Genomic DNA, 20,631 nt, shown 5'->3' with positions numbered 1-20,631 from the left:
CACATACATTGGTAGTTATTCTAGTGGACAGCTTTGCAACATCTATCAACATTTAGACTGTGCCTATTCTATGACTAAACAGTTCTGCTTACTATTTACCCTAGAGTGACAACCCCTGCCATGTGCATAGAGCTATGTGAGGGGATATACGTGGAAGCTGTGTTTGTACGGTTGAACCTTAAGAAATTTTTCATATTTGACCAACTTCGACTTACCGAAATGTCAGTTTCCCATTCCATTTAATAATTAGAAAACACAAAAATGTTAAACAGTAGAAGAATGGATAAGGAAAATATAATGTGCATAATTTATTCATGATATATCTATTATAATGTTATCCGTTATAGCAAAGCAACCTGTCCCAGAGGCTTGGACAGCAGTGATTTAGTATTCTTACAATTTTGGGGGCTAGCTACACTCACCCTAGTGGTTCTTCTGCTCCACCTAGAGACTCCTGAGATTACCCTGGGCTTGGTTGCAGCTATCTAGGTCCCTATCTCTCATCCTCCTGGCCTTTCTTCTCCTTCCTCCTTTCTGTACTACCCAACCCCTACAAGTGTGATCTATCATCTGTAGTTTACTTTGAGCTTTTGTACATGCTATATGGATACCCACAGGGCAAAAACAGAAGCTTTTAAGGTCTCTCGAGATCTGAACTCAGAAGTCCTAGAACATCATTCTCAACAGATTTTATTAGTGAGAGCACATCGAAAGGCCAGCCCAGATTTAAAGAGAAGGGAAATAAAAGAAAATGGCAAGTTTGTACACTGATGGCAAGAATTCTTGCTAATCATCTTTGAAAAAAAATTTTGCCACACATGCTATGGAACAGGTAAAAAAGAATGAATTAATTTTGCTTATATTCATAAGACAAATTTTTCAATAAAAACAAACTGCAGAATATGTGGTATCAGTTTTCTATTGCTTTGTATCAAATTACCACAAACTTAGTAACTGAAATAACACTCATTTATTATCTCACACTTCTATAAGTCAGAAGTCTGAGTAGACTCAGTGGGTTCTCTGCTTAGGGCCCCACAAGGCTGAAAGCAAGGTATAAGCCAGACTGCTAGGTTATTGCCTGGAGGCTCTAGAGAATAATCTGCTTCTAAACTCATTCAGGTTGTTGACAGAATTCACTTCCTTGGGGTTGTAGGACTGAAGTCCCATTTCCTTGCTGACTGTCTGTGGGACCACTCTGAGCTTCTAGAGGCCTCCAGCATTCCTTGGCATGTGATCACCTTTATTTTCAAATCCAGCCATGGTGCATCAAATTATTTTCATGGTTTGAATCTCTAACTTCCCTTCCAGTACTACCTAGACAAACTGTGCTTTTGAAGGACATGTGTGATTAGGTTTGGCCCACTAAATAATCTTTCTTTTGATTAACTCAAAGTCAATTCATTAGCAACCTTAATTATATTTGCAAAATTCCTTTTGCCACATAACAACATAATCAGGGTGTGATATCTCATCAAATTCACAGTTCTGGGGAATAGACAGATAATTTGAAGGAATCACTTTAGAATTGTGCTTACCACATATGTAAACACATAGTTAACACCCAAGACAATATCAATTGCATGTGAATACACATAGAAAGTTATCTGAAATGATGTTAACAAATTAATAACAGTAGTTAGCTCTGAGGATAGACCAACATTGGAAGGTAGATGGCATTAGGCTTTAATGGGAATATTTTAATTCTTTAACAAGGAAATTTTGTTCCTACATTAATAAAATTATAAAGCAAAATAATGTGTTAAAATAGAATTTGAGGATTCAGACACTTTACCTCCCTGACTCTATGTAGAACTAAGTGTGCTTTCATCAATGCACAGTGGTACCCTGTTATATCTCTTGGTGACTCTCTTATATTATGATTACCCCGGGATTCAGCTGTTATCACAGTGACAATCCAATTTATCACAGCCTATCTAGGGCCGATATTTATCAGCTGGTGCCTTGATAGACATGTAGTTGTTATAATATTAAAATATTTCTGCATTGGTTGGCCAGTAGTCACTTTCTGAAACCCCCTGAGTATCCTGCAACCAGCTGGAGTGTCTTTCCATTCTCTAAAACGTGGAACAATATGCCCCTCCCTGAGATGCTCAGACCTCCTGCAACCCAGCAGGTGAATAGCTCCCACCTGTTATGGCATGGCCCCCAAGACTGCTCCAGTGCTCAGGCCAATGTCTTTTCTTTCTCATTGGGCAGTGCTCTCCTACCCCTACTGGTTGTTCCATATTGGGAACATTATTCTTTGCCTAGTCTGTGTTTTAGAAAAATGAATTCATAACGTGGCACCTTTCACAAGCATTTATCCTGTCCCCACTGTCAAATGGTAAATGAGCAGGAACCATAGCTTTATTCTTTGAAAACCTTAACAGTAATTATTATGTATTCTGCGTACCCTGACTAGGTGTACCAGAAACCACTTCAGAGATATGTACACGTTCTTTCCTTTACCATTTAAAAGGAGGAAAGCAAACCTTGATTTTCCATTAGAAATAAAGTCTTTGCATTAGTGAGAAGAAGTTGAACACATCATTAGATGCCATCATGTTTAATTATAAAAAAAAACTTACAGAGAGAAGGGTTTGTTTCCCTGTCTCCGCAGTAAGTAACAATGTTTTACTGACCTTGAACATCATTCAGAAATCATTTTTGGGTGTCACGCTTCCTAAATTGTCAGCTACGCAAGTTCAGGCAACCATAAATGTACAGGTGCTGCTATGCTAGTCCAAAATGGAATGATTTTACATTTAAAGGTAACTCATGGAGTCAAATTCCTGAGTTTGACTACAAAAAAGAAGGTCTTTCTTACGCAGAATAAAGTACTTAGTTTGTCAGGACTTTATTACAGCCACCAACCACATGGTTAGGTGCTTTTTTGCATTTGTTTCTTTGATTAAATGAAGTGATGCTTCATTTTTAGCCTTCAGTAAACCCAGCAGTGGTAGTAGCTAGTATTTATGGAACAGTTATCATGCCCTGGGAACTATGCTAAGCATTTACAAGCAGTACAAACTCAGTGAGGCAGGAATTGTTCTTATTTCCATTTTGAACTTGAGAAAATTAAGGTACAGACCTCTTAAATAAATCAACCAAGGTCTTGTAACTAGAAAGAGGCAGTGAAGACGGTAAAGCCAAGAAGCCCACCTGGCACCTGAGCCCCTCTGTGCAGGTGCCATCTTGCTGAGATCACACTAGTTTGCAGTCTTTTTCTGGAGTGAAGCCCTTAAATTCACATTGTTGTCTGTTTGCTGTCTCATTACCCCGTGGCTAGAATTGGTTGATAGCAATGGTGTTACTAGGGTGAGGTGACTCATTATAAGAAGCATGAGCAAAACTATAAAATATACCAGTGGTTTACTGTCTATGGGTTTCTTAACACTACCATAACAGAGTACCACAGGCAGGGTGGCTTAAAACAACATGAATTTATTCTCCTACAGTTTTGGAGGCTAGAAGCCTGAAATCAAGGTGTCAGCAAGGTCACATTCCCTCTGAAGACTCTAGGAAAGGATTCCTCCTTATGTATGTTTGTTTGTTTGTTTGTTTGTTTTTTTAGATCCTGGTGGTTGCCAGCAGTCCTTGGCATTCCTTGGTTTGTAGCCAAATTGCTTTAATATATGTCTATGTCTTCACATGGCCACCTTCTCTTTGTGTGTCACTTCTGTGTCTCCGAATGTACAAATCTCTCTCAGGGCACCAGTCGTATTTCAGACCCACCCTAATCCAGTGTGACCTCATTTTAATTTGAACTGCATCTGCAAAGATCCTATTTCCAAATAAAGTCACATTCTGGTTTAGGCATGAACTTGGCAGGAGTGGAGGAGGTGGTGGTGGTGGTGGTGGTGGGGTAACAATCCAACCTTTTCAACGGGCCAAGAACTGGTCATGTCAAAATACTAAATCAGAGGTTGGGGTGATGAGACCACTGAAATAGATATTTTAAATCCAGTGTGGAGAAGAATCTACTCATTAAAACATTGCTTTATTCTGGAAAGACATGTATTGCTGCTGCTACTGTGATGCTGAATGGCAGTTGTCATTTTTTTTTTTACCAAAACATCTGTAAATGGTTATACATAAATATTTGCTCATTAAATATTTACATATGTGTTTTAATAATTCTGGCTGCCATGGCAGGTTGTAGAGAAAATAATGGTGAGGTTTTCTCTCTAGGAGCTTGCTTTCTTTTAGGGAAACCAGTATTTGCTGTAGAATCACAGGAATGAATGTTTAGCTTTAAAATGAGGTGAGTGCTCTGCTGAATGGAAGAAAATTCTATCTCAGCTTATATAATGGAAACTCACTGCAGAATGGCAAAAGCTATTCTATTCCAGCTTATGTAATGGAGTAGTGAGGAAGCAAAGCTTGAGATCCATCGCCTGGGAGAGGCTGAGTAGGATATTCTAAGAGAGAGAAGCAGACATGCTGGATCCTGTCATTTCCTCCCAGTGTCCAGCACTACTTAGAGGATATGAAAGTCTTAGTGGAAAACAAACACATAATCAAAACATGGTATTGACCTTTATCTTGCCTGAGCAGGGACTGACTTACCGGATACATTAGTTTCCTTTTTTGCCATAATGAATTACTATAGACTTGGTGGCTTAGAACAACAAAGATTTATTCTCTCACAGTTTTGTAAGCCAGAAATCCAAAATCAAGGTATCCCCATGGCTTTACTCCCTTCTGTTCCATAGGGGACAATCTATTCTTTGCCTCTTCTAGCTTCTGGTGCCTACCAGCAGTCTTTGGCTTGAGACCACATCACTCCAATCTCTGCCTCCATGGTCACATTGCCTCTTCCTCTTCTCCATGTCATTCTTCGCCCTCATACACCTGAGATGGCAGATAGCTGGCATGTTTGAAGACAGGTTGGAATATTCAAGCCGTAGGACCAAACTGGAAGATGCAATACTATGACATTTTGACTATTCTGAGAAGATTTCTACAAAGTGATGTCTGATTTTGGAAAATACTGCTCATTAATTGATTATTTGAAATTGTAGGGTCTTTTTTTTAAAAAAAGATATTTATTTATTCATTGAAAGGCACAAAGAAAGAGACAGAGATATAGACAGAGGGAGAAGCTGGCTCCCTACAGGGACCCCAATGCAGAACTCAGTCCTAAGTCCCTGGGGATCACGACCTGAGCCGAAGGCAGATGCTCAACCTCTGAGCCACCCAGGTGTCCCAGGGCCTTTTATCTTCCTTCTTATAGATGCATTATTGGCTTTTACTGTCTCAGAACCGGGAAAGCTAGATGTCTTTCAATATGCAGTAAGATTCCCAAAGAAAGAATTGCCCCTGGGTCCTGATGGACATTCACATAGATATAAGTGCCTGGAACCCTAACTACATTTTATGTATACAGACAAAATAGGTTTTGCATAGTTTTAACATATGCTGATTTTTTTGAAGAATGCATCTATTTTTCACATTGTGGGTACTCTATTTTATAGAGCTCAACAAGAGTTCTTTCCCACCATTTTGGTAAGCTGTGTCACTAATGAGACCATCATTTGTACCATCGAGTTAACAAAAACACACTCCTATTTTCAACATCCTGTCTACATTTCTAGTTGCCCCTTACAAAAATATATAACAGAAGAGATGAGAGGCTGATTAAAACACTTAAATCAAACATTATTAAATTTCTGAGACAAGTAAAGATCAATAGACCTTGTTGGCTTTTATTATTAAAGCTTGCTTTAAAAAATATTCCATATGTCTGCAGTAATATATATATATACATTTATGTATATAATAAGTTATATAAAAGTACATACATATATTAGTGTATGTATATGTGTATGTGAGCTTGTAAATAATTTTTGGAGGCCCATGTTAAGAAACCTATAGTACAAAAATTCTTAAAAGTTATTTATTTATTTTGTTTTTCCTGTATTTTTTCCTATCATATCTGATTCTGTCCTAAGAGATCACACAATCAACTTTCAGCTTCTTGAATTCCTCTTCCACTTTTTCATTCATCCTTTATTTCCCAGGCCTGGCCTGTTGGAGAGTGTCTCACCCAAAGTGTTTTAAGTGCTAAGATGGAAAAAAACACCTTAGCAGGTGGTGGAGTTTTAGGATAATAGATATTTTCTATGATAATGATCAATGACCTTGTTGCATATCATAACTCAAGAGAATATGTAGAAAACTCACTTGTAAATAAGGCTCAGGTCATTTATGAGAATAGCATAAATGCACTATTGGCTTTTTCCTCATTTCTCTCATTTGACAGTTTGTAATTTGTCTCAGCATGTTCTAATTATGGCTGTTTTCGTCTATTTCTTATCATATAGGAACAAGCCTGATCTGTTATTATTTACCCAAATCTTACTTTTTATTTTAATGTCAACTTCTACCTTTGTTCTTTCATATTCCTGAACTTTTTGTATGGGGCTTAAAACATTGTTTTACTTCTTTTAAATTTAAAATTATTCATTATAATTACATGTAGGTGCATGTTTCTGTTTAATTCATTGTGTATTCAAGGATAGCCTTTCTCAATACATATTATTTTATTACGAATGACTTCCTTTTTATTTCTCCTTTGTAATACAGTTAGGGCATCATATTGATTTTTTCTTGAAATAATGTTGTAGGTAAGTTATATTATCTGTTAATTTCATTTCAGGCTAGTAAAGGGAGTATTACATAACATTTGTTATAAAATGGAACATTGCATCTGATAGGGTTGAAAATCATTACCATAAATAACATGACATAGTTGAAAATGTGAGAACACACATGTGTTAAGCAAAAGGCCGAAGCAGCCTTCTCGCTCTGGTTGGTAAGAGGAGAGGGTATCATGGTGAGTCGGGTAGGGCTGGAGTTAAGAGAGGTCAGGAGAGCCTGTCCACACAAGCTTAGAAGAGGACAGAGATTTCGAGCTTTATATAAAAAGAAGAGATGTGAGCAGTCTTGACAGAAAGAGAAAATCTACTCCATGTTTGAGGGATAAATGAGGCAAGGCTGGCAAGTAGGAGAATGAGGACTAAATGCTGGCATTCATAGAAATGCCATAAGGTTTCTGCAAAGCTGTAAATGAGGTGGGCCTGATAGGCAGATTGTATTGAATTAATGTCCCCATGAGTCAAAGAGAGGTGACATTGCTTTTATAAAGCTACAGGAAAAGGTGGTGTAGGAATTAGCTATAGGCTTTGTTCAGGTCCTGTGCTAACTCTAAAGCATGAACTATAATTATCTTCATTACAGGCTGTTCATGTGGAATTCTTGGAACCAAGGACTTAATATTTTCACATCAGATCAAGGGAAAAAAGAATCTATGGTTAACTTTTGAATTAGGGAAGAAAAAGAAGCAGCAGAACTTTGACACACACTGAGTCAAACTGGGCTTTTGATAGTGAGATGGGAATGCAGAACAGGTGTGTTTAAGGGAAGTTATGGTGAAGAAGAATATAGATCTTGTAATATTTATGAGAATTTGTGAATATGTATTGGCTTGTTCTTTAAACTATGTGGTCTCTCTCTCCCCCACTGGAATGGCAGCTCCATGAGGAAAAGAACCTTGTCTGTTTTATTAAAAATATGTGCAAACACCACAGTGCCTGTAACAGAGTAGTTGCTCAATAAATATTTGTTGACAGAAGGAATGACTTGGCTAGGAGCTCTTGAACATCTACATTAAACATCTGTGTATTACCATTCTGGGTTTTAATGATCTTCTGTTGCTGTAAGAATTATTAATATGGAAAATAATGAGATTAGTTCCAGTTGTGTGATATTTTCATTGTAAAATGTTTGCAGAGCTATTAACAGCAGAGATGTGCATCAAACCCCAGTGTTCAAAATAAATGGCTTGCGTACTCCAAGGCATAAATGTTTGGGGGAAATAACCAAGCAAAGTGTTTGTGTAGCAGAGCCTACATCCTGTTAGAATACAGATTAGATCATTAAGAAGCAACACATTTCATCCACTTATCAGTGTTTGCATACAGTGAAGTCTATTAATTGAATGAGTATGGAGAACACTGATACACCATCTCACTCTATCAGAGGATTACTTCTCTGTCTTTATCAATAAATTCTGCCTTTAATCGTGAGGATTGATCGAAAAAGAGAAACAGCAATTTTTTAGACTGTTCTTTGTGGTTTTTGGATTACTTTGTCACTGGATTCACAAATTTCACTAGTAACTTAGTTTAGTTATAGAATGTGACCCCAGGGGGGTCACACATTAGGTCTAAACTCATTTACAAGAGTAAATGAAAGTCAGTAGCTAAGAAAAGTTTGAGCAGCCTCTCTTGGTACCAGAAGGAAAACCAAATGGAACTGAGCATCAGATAAAATAGCACTTTGTTCACTCAGACTTTTAATTAAACTCGGAGATTAATAGATCTCTAGATGAAGTTTTTAACAAATTGTGTGGCCAAGAATTCTCCTTGGTTCCACCTCTTGTACTCCTGACTCTTGAAAAGTAACTTTCTAGATTTTTAAAAATATATCCAAGAGGTATCAACATGATAACATTGTTGTCTGGTAACTAAATTCCTATATTACAGATGATGATGGAAACATGAGACATTCACCTCTAGCATTATTTCAAAGCTCTTTCCTTCAGCTAGTGTTTCCTGACCCCACCACATATTCAGTCCCTTTTAGTAATCATTGCCCAAGCTAACGCACACATAAAAAGTTGTTTACCATACTCTTCAATCATTATGAAACAAATTCTCTCTCCCTGTGTCTTTTTAAGAAAATAAAAGAAAAATGTAAATAATGGATATAAAATTATTTTAATGTGTATTTCACTTGACTTCAAAAGGAAAATGGACTAGATCTTGGCATCAAATAATTAATAATAACAATAACAATAACAACAACAACAATAATAATAATAATAATAAAATAGCATTTCCCCCATGAGAATGAAAGCATCTCAAGATCCCAGAGTTTCTCTTGTCAACAACTGTATAGTCAGTGAGTGGGCAGCATAGTGAGTGTCTTGGTAAATGACAAAGAATAATCAAAGAGGATTTCAATAGACCTTCTAGTTCAGCTCCTAAAACTTACAGATAAAGACCTTGAGCCAGAGCTGTGAAATATCACTTCACAAATCAAGCAAGGCTGGGATGTGGGAGAACAAAGATTAAATGCTAGAGCCCATAGAAATGCAGTAAGGCTTGTGCAAAACTGTGACGTGGACCTGATACACAGATTATATTGAGTTAATGTCCCCAGGAGTCAAAGAGCACTGACATTGCTTTTGTAGAGGTAGAGAAGAAGGTGGTATAGGAATTAGCAACAGGCTTGATCCTGTGCTAAGTGTAAATAAAGCATGAACTATATCTTCATTTCAGACTGTGCATATGGAATTCTCTAGACAATCCTCTAACTAGAAACTGAGAGAAGAAGGTTCTGGTAGCAGGTGTTAATTATTCAATCTCTAGGGTGTTAGTATGCTTGCTGGGTTGGCTCTTATCTGTGTAAAATGCATCAAGTATATACTGGGGACATTTATTACCAAGAGAGTACTATTACTGGCTTCCGTTATCCTTTCTTACTTACTCCATGGGGAAAGGGGTGAAATCTGCTTCTGGCTCTCATTTGTGGTATATACTAGTCTTCCTTCTGCTGTGCATTTGAGGCCCTGCCCCATAGCAGAGGACTGCCAGGGATGGCACAGTGGATCTAAATCAATAGTGAAGTAGTCAGTGAACCTCCGTACCCAACCACCTGAAACACGTGCCTTTAACAACAAAGCTCTTATTTGATTTTGCCTTTACCTGAATTACTACTTTGTTGACTCCAAGGCTAGACAAGAAGGAATATGTGGCTTTACTTTGAAACCACCCCAAATTCTCACAGTATGAAAAAAAAATTAACCTCCCCTAAATCAAATCTGTCACCACGGTTAACAATCTCATGTGTTTTCTTTCGTTGTCGTTTTTTGTGGGTTTGTTAGTGTGTATTTCCAAATCTAATTCATTGTGCTAAAAACTTGTAGTCATACTGATGTAAAGTTTTTCTCTCTGCAGAGGGAACCTAAAGTTTTGCTGCTTTGCAAGTCTCTGTTAAATGCTGCATCATCTCTAAGTTTGCTGAAAATAGTAGGTGCCCAGTGCTTATTAAGTGAGATTTATGCACTTTTTGAGCTTAGAGTGGTGCTATTTTTCAGCGCTCCTCTGAAGCAAGTATTGTGACTGCTATCAGACACTGCTACGTCATTGTACTAATCGAGGGTTACCCAGATCATAGCCCACAGCCCAAATCTGCCCCACCATTCCCCTCTCTCACCTGTTTTTGTATGGTTAACTAGCTAAGAATGTAGTTTTCACATTTTTAAAGAGGTGTTTATAAAAAGAGGAACATGCCACAGAAACCTATGTGACCCACAAAGCCTAAAATATTTAATATCTGGCTTTCCACAAGAAAAAATAATTGTCAGCTCCTGTCAAGATTTATATTTAAATTTATTATGAATATTCAAAGTCATCCCTCCACCTACGAAGGAGATGAGGTATGTCGATGTGAAAAATGCTTTGAAATTCGTTAAGGGGAGCATTTAGAGAAGTGCCTAAGGGCATCATCTGAGTGTGTGGGTCACTATTTGCTGATGTTTAGTGATATTGAGGTCATGGATGGTGGTTGTAGGCCTCTTGAAAGAGGTGACTTTCAAGAACGGAAAACTTTATTCATTTTTGTATTTATTTTACTTGAAGGGCAGAGTGAGATCAAACTTCTGGAATCAAAGCTCAGAGGCAAACACCATTTAGATGTGTTTCAGGCTGGTAAGGCAAGAAGGAAATTCAGAGCCTAGTGAAGACACTTTGCTAAGCATTTTCTCATGGCCTCCCCTTCATTCTTGAAATCAACCCCATAAAGTGTGTATTATCTGTGTTTTACAGATTTGGAAATCAAGATCTGGGGGTTTCAACACCTTGCTCTGGGGATATAGTTAGTAAATACAGTACAGATTTGAAAACAGATCTGTCTGATTCTAAATATATGCAATATTTTGTCTCTGCCTGGTACATGTTTTCTGTATACACCATTTGTTTTTTTGTTTTTGTTTTTATAAAGATTTTATTTATTCATTCATGAGAGACATAGAGAGACAGAGGCAGAAACATAGGCAGAGGTAGAAGCTGGCTCCATGCAGGGGGCTCGATGCGGGACTCAATCCTGGGACTCCAGGATCACACCCTGAGCCAAAGGCAGATGCTTAACCGCTGAGCCACCCAGGCGTCTCACACATACCATTTGTATTTCTATGATGTCATTACACTAAATGGTGTGACAGTATCTTCCATTCATTCCAGATACATCTAGTTATCTCTAATATGATATTCAAAGCCATTCCTAGCCATGTGCCTGCTTCTCATTTTCCTCTCCCTCACTTCTTTTTTATTACTCAACTTACCCAACCTGACTGGCATGCTAGTTTCCTCATGCACTCTATCCTTCAAGGTTTTGTGCTTTGTTGAATGCCGCTCCCTCTGCCAGGGAGGCCTTTTCCAGTTTCTGTGCTCAGACACTCCTATTCATCCTTCAAACATGACCTCAAATGTCATGTCCTTTTAGGGGTTGTCTCTGACTCCTACAGGCAGTTGCACAAAATCCTCTGAAGTTCTTAGAATTGTTCTTTCATATATTTCAGGTAGTCAGAAAGAAGTTATTTTTCCTTTCTTTGTCAGTTGACTTGAATCCTTAAGAACTAAGATCAAAGATGAGCACTATGTTCCCAGCTAGCACTTAGCAGGAATTCTGACACATACTGAGATCTCCTTATTTTGGTGACTCAGTGGATGAGGGAAAGAATAAACAAACAAATGGACTAATAGAGGAAGGGGAGAAGGGAGGAAGGATGGAAGAAAAGCAAGAGTGGCTTTCTCACTCTGGAGCACTATTTGCATGCAGAAATCAGTCTATTCCTTGGTCAACAGAACCTACACCCCCTCGGCCCCCCATAATCCTATTTGGTAGGGTACTGTGATCCATTCCAATGCATTGCTCTTGACTCAGGGTTACAAACACTTTAGGGCCAGTGCTAGTTCCTGCAGGACTCAAGTACAGGAACCCTCATTGAATACAATTCTACCTCAGCATCAGGTATTTACCAAATGTTTAGTTTTGGTGATAACATAACCATTTTCTATGGATTTTGTAATTTCCTCCTCAATCCCCAGCATGCCCCTGCTGTCTAGTTCCATTGCTGCCTATAGGCTGGATGGATCTGTGCTTAGAAAGACCCTCAGTAGGCCTAACCTTTAAGACAGGCAGGTAGCCTATAAATAGTTGCTGATCCAATGCTTTATCCTCAAAGATATCTAAGGTACTTTTAGCTTGGTATGTGTGTGATGGTTAATTTTATGTGTCAATTTGATTGGCTGGTGGACACCCAGATATCTGGTAAACAATTATTCCTGTGTGTGTCTGTGAGGGAGTTTGGGTAGAGTTTAGCATTTGAGTAGATTTAGTAAAGAATATCCATCTACCCTCACCAACATGTATGGGCATCACTTTGAAGGCCCATTAGAACAAAATCCACTGAGGTCCCAATAGAAAAAAAAAGCAGGGGAAGGTTGAATTCTTACTCTCTTATTGACCTGGAACCCCCATGTTTTTTCTGCCCTTAAACATAAGAACTTATGTTTCTCAGACCTTTGGCTCTCCCAGACTTACACTAGCAGCTCTTCTCTGCCTCCCACCCACCCTCAGGTCTTTGGACTCAGAATGAATTACACCACTGGCTCTCCTATTTTCCAGCTTGCATATAACAAGTGAATGGGTCTTTTTGGCCTCTGTAACCATGGGAGTCAATCCCTATAATCAATATCCTCTTATGTATATTCTATTGGTTCTTTTTCTCTGGAGAATGCTGCCTAATACAGTGTGGACTTTTTAATTTTTTTGTTCCGAATATGCAGATGATCATAAAAGGAAGTCCCTGTAATCCTCTCATAGAAGAATCTGAGCAACTCTCAAATAGTTATTAAAATGTTGTTGACTGATTTTTCTTAACGTTATTTGCAATTAGGATCACTGAGGCACAGAAACTTAGAGGGTATTGTGAAACAGAGCACTCAAGATGTTCTGTCTCCCCAAATATGTGGTCTCTGTGGTATCTGATCCTGCTCCTCATCTGCCTTTCTTGACTTCTGGGGAGGAACAGTGGCCACAGAGCAGGGTGCAGTGTTTGCACGGGAACTCAGTACAGCCAAGCCCATAGAAATATCGCATTGCTTTAAATTTTCATAAGCTGTAATCCATAATGGCTCCCGAAGCACCAACTATTTTCTCTCCACTACATATCATGCATTTTTAACTGTCTGTAATTACACAATTAAACAGTAAGCCATTGGGGCTCACAGGAGTCATTAACTCAAAATGTTTCAACTTCCATAACCTGACACCAGGGATAGGTCTTGCCTGAGGGGGTGGTGGGTCTGCTTACCTAGGTGTCCAAAAAAGAAGAGCCCCCACTCTTAGTCCACTGTTTCTCAAAGGAGTGAGGGTCCTGACTGAACTTGGACATTGAAGAAGGGAGTAAGAAGGATGGACACTCCAGTACCAGCCTGGGATATGGGGAGGAGGTCCTAGTCCAGGAAGAGACAGATAGAGTGAACTGGGCATCTCCATCACATCAGCCTTATCAGTGAATGTTCTTCTGGTGAAAAAGCACCAAAGTTGTCCCTCTTTGGCACACTCAGTACACTCTGACTTCTTAACTCTTTTCATAAAAAGCCTTTAGTCTTGAGCATATTGCTTCTTTGAGTCAAACCTACTTGAGTGTGTAACACATCACATAGGTCAGGTGTATGTTAACAGAAGGATAATGGACTAGAGTGGTGATACAGTCTTTGATGTGTGCTGGGAATAACACATTTTATATTGGGATCAAAAATTTTGTGGTGGTGTTTTTGATACATTTATTCACTAACCTTTCCTTCACCCAAAACTACTGTGAAATCTTCTCTCTCAAAAGTTTCTCCCACACACCACATTTTCCCTAAAAGGTCATCCCCTTACCCCTGTGCCTTCACATACAAGATGTTGAGAAAGAGAATATATTTCATGTCATTATTCATCTCTGCTTGCCAATAGCATTAAGAAGAGTGTGGTTTGCAGTGAAGATTTCTTGAATAATAATGATCACATTATAAATGCATCTTTCTTTGCAAGTTTTAAAAAGCATTTTGAGTCTTAAAATTTATAAACAACAAAAATAAAGACATTAATTTTACAGTGGCATTTGTGTTAACTTGGATGAAGGGAACTAGAAAATAAGCATATTGTATTTTTGGCAGATTCAGAAAAAAACATTGTTACATAGAGGGGTTTGGCAAATATTAAAGAGATGGAAACCAGTTTGTGGGTTTTCTTTTGTGTTTTTGTATATTGTCTTCGGGCCCTATTTTCCCTAGTCATTCTGATATTTCACTTTAGTTTTTGCATTGGTATTTACATTTCTGGAGGAAAAAAACCTATCTATTAGAATTGGAAGGAAAGATCAAAGTTCGATATTATGAGGTATGGAAGGGGATTGTACAATAAACAATTGCTTGATAAAAGGATTCTTTGCTTAAGTAAAAGATGTATCCTGAGGTTCCTTTAAATCCAAAATGAAAGCTTTTGAAATATGCCAGTACACTGTATTTTTACACCCTATTGCATGGCATCTTCTTCAGTGCTCTGGTCACCTGCATTATGCATGGAGCCCCATCCTCTCTGCCTCTGCTGATGCTCCTGATTCTAGAACAGTCTGTCTCTTCTTCTTTCACATCCCAAGCTCTTTTAATGCATGGCCTAATTCAAGTTCTGTCTGTCAGTGAAATTGGCTAATTTTCCAAACCCATCTTTTCTTTTCCTCTTTTGAAATGCTTCTGTACTTATCCCCTTCGTTCCAGGACTCTCTTCCGATGCTGCAATGCCCTTTTTGACTCTAATTCTTACATGTCTATTTGCTTTGTCTCCACAGTTCTCAGTTCTTTAAGAGTAGTTAACATGCCTCACAGTTTTCAATAAATGCTTGGAAACTTATTTTTTATGGGTATGCCACTAGTTTTACTTAAAAATGCAAAAAATAAAATATCAAAAGCTCATTAAGAGCTTTAAAAAAGGAAGGGGTTGACAAACATTTTCTGTAAAGGGTTGGATAGTATTTTTAGGCTTTTCAGACCAGATGGTCTCTGATGTAACGACTCTGCTCTGCCAGTGTAGCACAAAAGCAGCTGTAGACAACAGGTAAGCAAGTGTGTGTGGTCCAATAAAATTTTATTTACAAAACAGGCAGCAGGTGAGATTTTTGCCAGACCCTGATTTAAAACATAGGAAAGGCTCTCTTATGGAGTACGCCATTAACCTTAGAGTGACTAACTTAGGATGGTCTAAATCGTATGGGACACACATCATATTTACCATTCCAAGGAGAAAATATCATGTCAGAGTCTCCCTGACATGTTTCCAAAACATCCCCAGTAATGTTTTGAAGGTTACTCAGAATATGATAATGAAGTGATTACTTTGGTGTTTGTTATTTGTTTAAAAGTAGTATTTATTCTTGGCACCCTCACATAGTGCTGTCAGAAGTATAAATTGTTCCAAAATTTCTGAAAGCACTTTGATGTGTCATAAATACATTCATAGTCTTGTATCTATCAATTCTCTTCTAGAAAGTATACTGAAGATCCATAGTGTGCCAAGTGCTGTGCTAGGTGTCGGGTCACTATAGAAGGGAACAAAGATTGAATTATAGGCTGTCAATTACAACATTGTTTATCACAATGAAGAATAAGCAACAAATCTTGCATTCAACTATGGGGAGCAATAAACTCTGCTATACCCAAATGACAGAATATTTTACAACCATTAAAAATAATATTGTTGAATAATTTTAGTTACATGGAAAGCTACTCAAGTGTAATATTAAGTAAAAGAATAGGTTAAAATGGATTTAGAGAGATCTTTTGTTTTTTAAAAAAAAACTTAAAAATGTATGGATATGCCTAGATAAAAGAACATGATAATGGTATCTACCACAAATTATTAACAATGACTTTCTCTTGATGATAAAATTCTCAAAGGTCTTTTCCATACTTTTGAGTCTATATCTTTTATATTTATTTTTTTTAAGATTTTATTTATTTATTCATGACAGAGAGAGAGAGAGAGAGAGAGAGGCAGAGACACAGGCAGAGGGAGAAGCAGGCTCCATGCAGGGAGCCCGACATGGGACTCGATCCCGGGTCTCCAGGATCATACCCTGGGCTGAAGGCAGCACCAAACCACTGGGCCATCGGGGATGCCCATCTTTTATATTTCTAAGATAGCCCATGTATCATTTATGTAAAAGCAAAAAGAAACCTAAAACATACTTTTAATTATGCAAAGTCACAATAAAGCACGGCCCCCATAAAAGGTTTAGTTGATTTTCTTCTGGGCAAAAATACAAAATCTTGTTCTGGTAAAATTGCTGCTGAGTTGGCTGTAAGATTGTAAATGCTCATGTTTAGGTACCTTCAAATATTAAAATCTTTCTCCATCAACCAGAATATTGCATAGAATTGAATCTTTTTCGTTTCATTTTGACTTAGTAAGAGTTAACCAGAAAATCCTTTGTTTCAACCCTTTTCAGTCTACCAGTCCCCTTTGCTGCTATGGCACATCCAGTCTTATGAATATAATTGAATCTCCCTTTGATGATTCAGTGCGTTGTAGGACCTTAGGGCTGTAATGCTGACCATCAATTATCATTGTATAGGACAAAAGATATAGATGTGGAAGATACAGAATATTGAGCTGAATGTGAAATGATTCCAGGATAGCCTCTGGAAATTGCTTTGCTGAATAAATCCCTGATGTCAGTGAGTTTTTGTTGTGTATCTTTTTTCTTCTAAATGTTTGCTCAGTTCAGGGAAAGAAAAAAAGTAGTAATCTAGTGATTTGAACTTCTAGTTACTAAAAACCTGGTTACTCCAGATTATTATTCCATGTCTTCCATCTCTTTTTTATCTTAAATAAAATATGAAAAGCCTGCTGTTTCTTTTCTGTCGTCTCTGGGCATTCAGTGTTTATCTAATTTTGACTGTGCCGGAACAGGACTTTCTCTTGGGCCAAGAGACCAAAAGATTCCATAGTGTTTTCATTGGCCGAGGTCCTTACCATGTGAAACCAGGTTGAAGAGAACAGCAAATGTGTTTAGAGAGGGAAGAGAAGTTATTAAAAAAAAAAAAGGCAGTCCATGATCAAAATGCAATCTAAATTTGTACATCTGTGTTCCAGAAGGATATTATTTTATAGTATTCTTTTCTGCTGTTGTCTGGTTTAGGTATTGGGTTGATGGGTTAGGAATGGGAGGGTGAGCATATGAGAGGCTTATCTCACTTCCTCTCTCTTGGTGAGGTAGGCACTTTCCTGTCTGCCTTTCATACGGTTTTGAGTCTCCTCAGCTGTAAGGACTGCCACCTTCATCCCAACTCACTGACCAGCAACAGACATCCTCAAGGAGTTGCCCTACCCCAAGCTTACAAGAACCATAAAGCTGTAGGTTCCAGAGTGCTGCAAAATGCAGTTAAAAATCTAATCTGATCTTCATGCTCCAGCTTTCCAACTAATGTGTGGCAGCTAGAATGTACTGAGGCACTGATTGTCTCTTGGCCCTCGGGGCACCCAGATGGATTCCCGTCCCTGCTTTAAGCATTCTCTTCCATTTATGCCAAAGTAGAGTGCTCGTATCTTCATTTTCATGTCTGTGTCAGGACTTGAAAAGTTGAGAAGCACTGATCACATTTTCCAAAAGGTGATCCAAGGACACTTCTTGCTGCAAAATAAAATATTTAATGAAGTTCAGGGTCAAATATATGTGGGGGTCAGTGCTGTCTAGTCCAATAGCCTTCTTGTTTTATAGCTGAGGAGACTGAGCCTAAGATTGCATACTTACTTGGTGACAGAGCTGAGGCAAGCATGTTGCTCTCTTACTTTACTTTTCAGTCTTTCTTTGTCTGTACAGCAGCAGGATAGATTGGGAGAAGACTATGGGCCTCTCAGACATAAAAGCATCATACAGCTGGCAAGAGTACACAGTCCAAAAGTCAAGAGATGTGGGTTCATGTTCTGTTCATGAGTCTTGGACAAGTCACTTTATTCTGCTTTACATTTTACTGATAAAGACATTGAGAATCTTTGTTCAATGTGTGAAGGCTTGTCCAGAGGAACAGAAGCTAAAAAGAAATAGCATGCACAAATTTTAATAGCTGGTTAGTGGCAAAGCTGAGCCTCCAACGGAGCTGTCTATCCTCCAGCATCCCCTCCCCTCATGTTTTCTGCACCACTACATTTCCAAGGACACAATTACACTTGGAGAAAACATTTTGTCCCATCATCAGGGCTTGTTTTTGTGTTGGCAGGAAACAAAATGCTAGCAGCAGTAAGTAGTGAGAAGTTTCTTTTTCTAGCTTTTACCAGAAAGAATTCTTTCTCAAGAGTCACCATCTGGAATGTGTGAAGTTGTGAAATGACCTTTCATCACCACATGCATCCACGCTTCTGGAACAGGGTCAACAAGCAAAATCCTCACATGGAGAAGGAAAGATCAGTCTTAAAACACATGTCTTTCTGCTTCTCTTTTTTCTGGTCTAACAAGAAGAATAAACATCCACAGTTAATTCCAGTTGGACTTAGCTCATACATATCAAGCCTACAAACCCTAAGATAGAATGATTCTAAAATTTTGAGGAATGGAGTGTCTGTCAGTATATGTTCAAACAACTGTGTTGGTAATAAATGTTGTATCATACTGCCTTTCCCAAGCATTACAAGTATGGTTCTAGCTTTACAAATATGTGAATGGAATTCACTGTCCTCTGTTTTCTCTCCTTGTTGAATTCCACTGACTTGAACTGCTTTTGTAAAATAAGATTCCTCAACCACTAGTACCACATCTGTGACTAGATGTTTGAATCCTGTTTGTCTACAAATAGATATTCTTTCCTTTCTTCTCCTTATTAACAAGACTTCTATATTATGGAGGATGACCATGAGTGCAGCTTCTAAAAAAATTACATTTCCCAGCCTCTTCTGCAGAAAGAGGTAGTCAGTGAGATGTAGGGTGGAATTTGTTCATGGAACATGCAGGAATTAAGGATTTACTCAGCTGACAGCTACCCTTTTTCTTTCTCTACTTGGTTTGCTCTTCCTGCTTCCTTTTAGGTGAACCTGATAAGTCATCCTATGTCCATGACTGACCTCAGAGGTGAAATCAGTTACGTTCTAAGAATGACAGAGCAGATCAATAGGTAGTATAAACTCAAGACATTACCATCCAAGTAATTCTGGTGGCTATGGACTGCACACCTCTAGTCTTCTTTTAGATGAGTGCAAAATAATCGTGTAATTTGTGTAAAACACTGTTAACTTGAGTCTGTTACTGAACACTCATCCTAATTGAAACAATAACCATGTAGGTAGAATATTGAAATATTGAAATAATTTGAATTTACAGTCAACTTTTTTCTTTTATGTTATGTAGGATTGATCATCATGTGATTATAAAAAAATGTCATTTAGAAAGTTCATGCTTTGGATTATACAGTATGTAGAGTATATAGAGGTTAAGGACACAAAATGCCAAGTCAGCTTTTTAAATTACGTGCATGGAATCCACTTTTTCATATGGAGTTTTATTAGTATTAACAGATACACAAAATTGTGTAAATACCATAATTGGGAAATTAAAATTCTCTCAACCCAAAATGTTTCCTTATGCTATTCTTCTATAGTCATTTTTTTGTATTGGTCTTTTTTCAGATTATATCTTTTCACTGATCTATGTGTCTATCCCATTGCCAGTACCACATTGTTTTGTTTACTGTAGCATTTTAGTAACTCTTAAAATCAGACAGCTTGAATTGTCCAAACTTACCATTTTCAAAAAAAAAAAATAACTAGTTCTCATTACTTTGCCTTTTCATATAAATTTTAGAATCACCCTGTAAATATCTATTTCATTTTTTGGAGTACTGTAAATGATACTGTTCTTTAAATGCCAATTTCTAATTTCTTATTGCTAAATTATAGAAACACAACTGATTTTTGTATATTGATCTTGTATCTGCAACTTTGTACTTATTCTAAGGAATTTTTTGGTAGACCTTTTAGGATTTTCTGCCTAAATAATCAGGTTGTTTGCATTGGGACAGTTTTATTTCTATTTTGCTAATTTGGTTACCTTTTGATTCTTCTTGCCTAATTTTTTGGCAAAGATTTCCAATATGATGTTTAACAATAATGCTGAGAACAAACAATCTCCGTTATTCCCTATCTTAGGAGGAAGTGTTCGGTTTTACACCACTAAATGTGACGTTAGCTATAGATTTTTTTGTAGAATTTCCTTTCTATTCAAAATTTACAGAGAAATTCTATCATTGATGAATACTGAATTTTTTCAAATGTCTTTTTTTGCATCTTTTGAGATGATCATATGTTTTTATGTCTTTAGTCTGTTAACATTGTGAATTACTTCGGTAGATTTTTGGATGTTAAAGCAGTCTTATATTCCTGTGATGAACTCCACTGATTGGAATGTATTATTCTTTTCATATATTACTGAAATATATTTGTTAATACTTTGTTGGGAAATTT

The 20,631-nt window shown here is 37.7% G+C and overlaps 1 protein-coding gene across 15 annotated transcripts in view; it reads left to right on the top strand.

The window, feature by feature from the left end:
- Positions 1-20,631, top strand: part of NCKAP5 (NCK associated protein 5) — a 946,904-nt gene that overhangs the window by 553,816 nt on the left and 372,457 nt on the right. The window lies entirely within an intron of this gene.

Source organism: Vulpes vulpes, chromosome 5, assembly GCF_048418805.1.
Source record: "Vulpes vulpes isolate BD-2025 chromosome 5, VulVul3, whole genome shotgun sequence".
In the NCBI taxonomy this organism is placed as follows: domain Eukaryota; kingdom Metazoa; phylum Chordata; class Mammalia; order Carnivora; family Canidae; genus Vulpes; species Vulpes vulpes.
The sequence above is the reverse complement of the archived record's forward strand: the minus strand, read 5'-3'. Positions and strand labels throughout refer to the sequence as shown.